The sequence below is a fragment of the Lygodium microphyllum genome, chromosome 19 (assembly GCF_053477565.2).
Source record: "Lygodium microphyllum isolate KBCC chromosome 19, Lygodium_microphyllum_v1.1.10, whole genome shotgun sequence".
NCBI lineage: Eukaryota > Viridiplantae > Streptophyta > Polypodiopsida > Schizaeales > Lygodiaceae > Lygodium > Lygodium microphyllum.
The window spans coordinates 53,102,745-53,109,550 of NC_141153.1; the positions used below are offsets into that span (position 1 = coordinate 53,102,745).

Sequence of the window (6,806 nt, forward strand, 5' to 3'; positions counted from 1 at the left end):
CCTTTGTTTCCATGCGCATCTCTGTGATGAATGGCTGTCCAAGAATTATGGGATAAGAACATGAATCCTACACAAAGAAATGGAAATCCTCCTCTACATCTCCAATAGAAACCCTGACACTGGGACATGCAGCATACAAATCACCTGCAGTGTTGTTGGCGGCTCTCATGCGTCACCCATGCTCTACATCCATAGGCCATCTGTTACTCTCATAAACTCCACAAACTATGAGATTAATCTTTGAATCATGATCCACCAATGCAACATAAGGCACCTGTTTCTCTCCAATTTTTACCATCGTCTCTGTAGTTGCCCTAGCCCAATGACTCCGCGAAAAGTGACTACACGGTATCAAGACAGGCTCATCAGTTTCAGCATAATGCATAGGCTGAACCCTCTTCTCTACCTGCGGAAAAACAGAAGCATTCTCAACCATAACCTCATCCTCATCCTCATCCAACTCTCCAATCAAAACTCCCTGTGTATTAGTAGTAGGCAAGGCATGTCTCTTCCTCTTCAGGACCTCCTGAAACTGATCTTGAAACTCTCTTTTCGAGATGCCCAAAACCTCAGAAATAGTGAAAGTCACCTCACTGCCAAGTATCTTGTCATTAAAGATTTTCTTCATGTCCGTAGATGTCTCAATGTCAGACATCAATCTAAACCCTGGATGCTTTCTCTCTTTAGGCTTTTGCCTCTTTTCTCTCTTTTGAGCATCTTCCATCTATCGTTCTGGCCCTGGTCTCAAAGACGGTCCTGCAGTAGGTGGAGTAACAAACTCACCCCCTTTAGTCTTTTTAGCTGCACTTGGATTTTCTTCATCCCTCTTACACTTCTCCTCAACAAGTACATCTGCTCCTTGAGACTTAGCCAAATAAGCATAAATAGAGTACCTGTCAACAAGTGAATCCCAACCTGATGCTAGAGCCTGCACTAGTCAAAACAGTTTGCTGAATTTTTCCCTTGTTTGCAGTCTCCATAGCATAAGTCCATAGTGCTGACTGATTCTCTGATCCCTTCTCAATCTAGACTCCATATGCAGAAGCATCTCCTCTAGCTGTCACATAAGAAGTACACGCAGCCATGTCATCCACTAACTTCTTCATTCCGCCTTTACCAAAGTTGGTAGCAAGCGGAGCTCCTGTTTCAGTCAACCAAATCTTACCATCCTATCCCAAAAATACCAAATTCTTCCTCCTTGCATCCTGAAAAGATTCACAATCCCTGCAATGCTGATGGTCCGTACTATCGCACCAAATATATCTCCGATCTCTCCTAGGTGCATTAGGAGCACTCCTAGGTGCAGTAGGAGCATTAGAAGAAATAGTAGGCGTAGTAGAAGCAAACTGCTCTTCAATTTTCCCACCAACTCCACTTTAACTGACTCCAGTGTCAAATCTATTATGCCTTTGATTATGTCATCAAGAGAGGAAGGCACAGATGGAGTGGATGGTTTTGGAGCAGAAGGTGCAGGCATCGGTCATGGAATAGGAGGAATAGAAGGAGTAGAAACAGTAGGCACTGGCATAGGCCAAGAACCTGGCTGAGGAGGAGAAGAAATAACAGGGATAGAAGCAGGCATAGGAGCAGAAGAAGGTGTCGGTGTCATAGAACCATTCTGTAGGCAGGTCTTCCATATCCTCCTCTTGGTCAAAGTCGAGACTGCATCCTGGGCATCCTGCCAATCTGTTTTAAGGCCCATAGGCTTCGTGCGATCCTTAAGAAGCTCTCCCAATTCTTCCTGAAGAGCAGGATCTACAGCTTGCAAGAAAAGCTCAACTTTTTCAACATCCAATGCTCTTTGTTCAATGGCATCAAGCTGACTATACCTCTCTTCAAATTCTCGAATCAACTCTGAAGCAGCTAAACCTTTGTCTGGCATGTAGACCCACTCTCGAAATGACCGCCGTGTAGCCATCCCAAAGTCCTCAAGGAAATACTCTTCTTTCAGGGCCTTCTTAAAATCTTGCCAATGTGTATTTTGAATAAAAAGATCAGTCACTTTTTCCCTCAAGGCGGGTGTGACAAGACGAAGGAAGTACTTACTCATAAGTCCAGCTGGAACTCCAAAAAACCCCAGCTTGATCTCATATGTCTTCAAATATGCTGAAAAATTACGGCCATCAAATAGCTTTTTCTCATTCTCAACTGCTTCAATAGCCTTAGTCGCGCTGTTTGCATTCTCCTGCTCTGAATATAGTTGCCTTTGCTGAGACAACTGTTGTTGATGCAATTGTTGCTGCTGCTGCATATACAATTGTGTCTGCTGATTTTGAAGCTGCATATACATGGACATATTCTGCAAAATCTGCTGTAGATCATCTGTTGAAGTACTTGACGCAGCAGTCATTGATGGAGCTGAAGTAGAGGACGCAGCTGGGATTGTAGAAGAGGCTGAAATAGATGCTGAAGTATCTCCCATCCTAAAATTTCTGCGATGCTTTCACGTCAGGTTCACCAAAGATGTCGAAGGGTTTGTGAAAGCAAAGTCGCGTCTTCAGAAGACCTTGATATATGTCAAGATGGAAGATAAATCAAATGAATAATCCAATGTCAGAGATTGAACTCATCATCAAACTGGTTCTAGCATTCAACTCTGAATCATATATTTTTAATAGCCATACAACAATTCCAGAACTCAATCAATAAATTCTGCTTGAGCAAAAGCAGTTGTAACTTTTGTTATCCAATATGTAAAGTTTAAAATGGTAAACTCATGGTGAGTTTAAATCAGAAAAGAACAGTCTATCTGATTACTAGTTATGCCTTCCCAGAATTGCAGAAGGAAAACTGAAGACAGTTGAGAGTCTTTCCATCTTCTTCTTGGGAAAGTATAAAGTATTTTCTTGTTTGCTTAGGCTTCAGCATGTCATACAGGTAGAGTGCACCAATAGCATTCTTGTAGTCCACTGAAATTAGATTCCTCTCTTCTATAGTGAGCTCAACATCAAGTTTTCAGGGCTAATCCAAGCAGAATAGGATGAGTAGGTGGCAGATCTGTCACAGTTGTATTTGTAGCAGCCTTCCAACATCGATTTCTCCCCTTTATTGCAATCAGCTCCAGAGTTTCAAACTCTATAAAAGACTCGAGACTCCTTATTCTGAGCGTCAACCAAGATCGGCACTCGGCCGTTGATCAATAGTTGATGGAGAAGTCGAAGGGTTGCTTATTCGTTTAATTTATTAGCTTCTTCCACAGGTAATTGACTTTGTGCTGTTGTAGGAGAGGCCACGACGCGGCTTGAATGATGTGCTGGAAGCAGTATTCGACGCACTACTCATAGTAAGGGTTTGATGCGTTGATGCATTTGGGATAAGCTCGTTTAGCCCCACAACTGTGATGTTGCCTTATACTCCACCATGAATCTTCCTCGTCGTCTAAGAGGAGCAGGCGGCTGAGTCAAGAACCAGATGTTGTAGTCGTTGATGAAGATGGTCATAGCTCCTCGTCAGTAGGCAGGCAGCTACGTAGAAGGTTTCTTCTTTGCTCCCCCCCCATTGCTCCTCTTTTCGATGAGACGGAGAAAAAGCTTACCTTAGCCACCATTCAGAAATTTCCTGCGCCCCCAGAGAAAGCTTCCCTTCCAATCGACGACATCCTCTTCCCTTTTTTTTTTAAAGCCGCTCCTCTTTCGCCTTCAGACTCATAAAGCGGCCCCTCAGAAAAGCTTTTCTCCCCACCAAAAAAGTGACCTCGCCCAGATTCCTTGACGCTTGTTCACTGCTGTTGGCTGATTTTTTGGGACGGAAAAAAGCATTCAGAGGTTGCCAACAGGCAAGAATAATTGCTGATAAGCCAAATTTCATGTGCCAAGAATGAAGATGGAAATCACGAAGCTCAGCTCTACAACGAATAGCACACCTAGCAGCATCACTGCAACCCCTGAATACTGTGAATAAACGTGGATCTGGTACCAACCATCATCCTTTAGAGGTTTCAGATACCTTGCAGCCAAGACTCCACCTGGAAATAGTAGAGCCCAGGCCAAAAACATGATGAATCCATGGACTGCCAATACAGGTCTTAACTCCTATTTTGCTTCAGCTAACCCTTTCGTCAAATAGATAGACATGTACTTGCTGCTGCTCAATGAATGCATGTTCCTGTCTGTGAGCTGATCAGCTTTCCATTGTGTTCCCAAGGCCCATACTACTTTGAGTGGAATCAATGGGTCTATGATGTTCCTACATTCTGAACGTCCACTACAATCAGGGTCTAATGGCCTGCTGAATTGAAATGTCAGCACACCATTTTGCTGCATACATGTGACATCCGTCAGATTTTCTTCCGTGGGATGAATGCTAGATGGTTCTCTACCATCTATCCAGTATGTAGAGACATGGCAAACATCCGTTTCCAGCCAACCCACATATGCAAATGTATTTACAATTTTTTTCTCCAAATCCTATTGCAACATAACCACTTTTCTTCTGTGCTTGTACTACAAATGAGATCCCTGAGTCTGTCAACATCCAGAACAAGGCTACCATGTGATCAGTAAGAAAAGCACTACTGTTATACATATCAGCTAAGCCCCCATCTACAACCTGGACCTTCCAGCCCATCTTCTTATGAAAGTAGGACTGATAAAAGACCTCATCAGGCGTCAGGCGATCAGGCTGCCACTTTAGTTCATATGGGCTTGCAGGTACTCCATGTGCATCTGGTCCTCCTGCAAACAGGGTTGCATTTGCAACAGATGGACCTCCAACAGGGTCACTGGTGATGCAAAAAGCTACATCATGTCTTGCTTGGATGGAGAATGTAACTAGTACTCCTCTTTCAACTTTTAGCACAGGAGCCTCAATCTTGTTAAGATATAAAACTTTGTCAGGATTAGAAGGATTTGGATAATGGATCGCCCTTTTTGAGCTTCAAAGTTGCTTCCACTAGTCTGTTCTTTAGTGAAATCCATGTTCAACATATCTCAAATCTTTCATGCACATAGAAGCTTTCAAGGCAAAGCAATAGTGACAACATCTGGACAGACACCCTCTAATTGCATGTGATGATAAAAAGCAAGTGCCTTGACAAATGGTTCATGTTCAGCATAGCCTGCAATCAGTGTCGTCCAGGATACAACATCTTGATCTGACATAGTGTCAAATACTTCTTGGGTTTTTTCCAAGCATACCAGATTTTGCATATATATCAACCAGAGCATTATTGATAAATTCCTCTTGCTCCAAACCCTCTTCACTATACTGCCTACGCAGAACAAAAGTATAATCACAACAACTAAATATGTACAAAGTCTCAAATCCCACACACACAACTTTTGGGTGGATTTCACACCTCGAATGCGCAGCAATACGACAACGTCAAAATTTAGATCGCACTTCCTCTTGGTCTCCTCTCCTTGCATCTCTCTCTCTTTTTCTCTTTCTTTATTATGCTGTATGTTTATTCCCTCTCTCTCGTTCCTTCTTTCCTTTTCTCTTCCTCCCCCTCTCTCATTTTCTTTAATAAAATATATATATTTCTCTATAACAACAACAACAAAAAACAAGAAAACCACTACTACTACTACAACCACGACTACGACGACTATGACTACGACCATGACCACGACCATGACCACGACCACGACCATGACCACGACTACGACTACGACTAGGACTACAAATACAACTATGATCACGACCACGACTACGACGTCAGCCATCCTTTTGGCTCCAGCCGTAGTACAAGCTGGTGGGGAATCTCTAGCCTCTACCGCACGATACACAAGAAAGAAACCAGCCACCAAAGCCTCTACAATAAGATATGGAGATGTCCTCATAGTAATCATTGACAAGGCTATCAAGGATGCCGGCGTGGAGGAAGAGCAACCTAGGCACCAAAGCTCACCTCACCACGAGGAAGAAGGCTCGAGCAAAAAGATGGCAAACGATGAAGAAGAGCCTGAAATACCACCCACTCAAACGCCCAAGCCACAGAAGCAAATGAAGATCGACAAGAGCCAGAAAAAGAAGGAGGAGAGACTGAGCAAAGAGGAGCGGGTCGAGATGAAGAGGGCCCAAAGAGAGTCAAGGAGGGTGGAGGAGCAACGACGGAAGGAGGAAGAGGAAGAACTCGAAAGAGTTAGAGAAGAGTCAAAAGGGCAGAAGAGGAGAGGCAAAGAAGGGTGGAGGAGGAAGCCAACGAGTTGAGGATGAAAGAACTGGCTGAGTTGGCAGAGGCCACTTGCAGATCTGTTGAGGAAACCCATGGAAGAGGAGAGATCAACCCCTTGAGTCCCCACCATGAGGCTGAAGCAAGTGGCAGTGCAGAAGCAGCCCTAGTGATCGTAGGCAAGGGCAAATCACTGTTACACCCCCTGCCTTTCTCCTTCATGCCGGTGCCGACCGATACCACAACTGCCCCACAACCCATGCCCTCTCCGCACATGGCCCAAATGATGAGCATGATGCAGATGCTTGTCAATAAAGTGGCTGAGATTGTGCCAAAGACCAGAGCGAAAAGACCCACCACTACAAATGCTGAGTCCAGGAAAGATCCGAAACGGCAAAAGCTAGAAGCGTCAACCACCACAACTCCTACTCCCATGCCACCTGGTGCGGACTACGATGCTTACGTGGCTGAGCTCCTAGCACAGTTGGATAAAGCAAAGGAAGAAAAGAAGGAGGCCTGGTGGAGCTGGAAAAGGAAAGGAAAACTTTGGCAGCCTTGAGGCTCAAAGTTTCAAGGCAAGGAGCCAACCGAAAAAGGGAGGTGAAAGTACTGCAAGATCAACTGGAGGCAAAAATAAAAGAATCCCAGGATAACGAGAGCCGCCTGAGACAGAGGCTAGAGGACAAAGAGA

General features: G+C 44.3%; 1 pseudogene; it reads right to left on the reverse strand.

Moving 5' to 3' along the window:
- Positions 1 to 3,615: 3,615 nt before the first annotated feature.
- Positions 3,616 to 6,376, reverse strand: LOC148019871 (cytochrome b561, DM13 and DOMON domain-containing protein At5g54830-like; annotated as a pseudogene).
- Between the last annotated feature and the right edge of the window lie 430 nt (positions 6,377 to 6,806).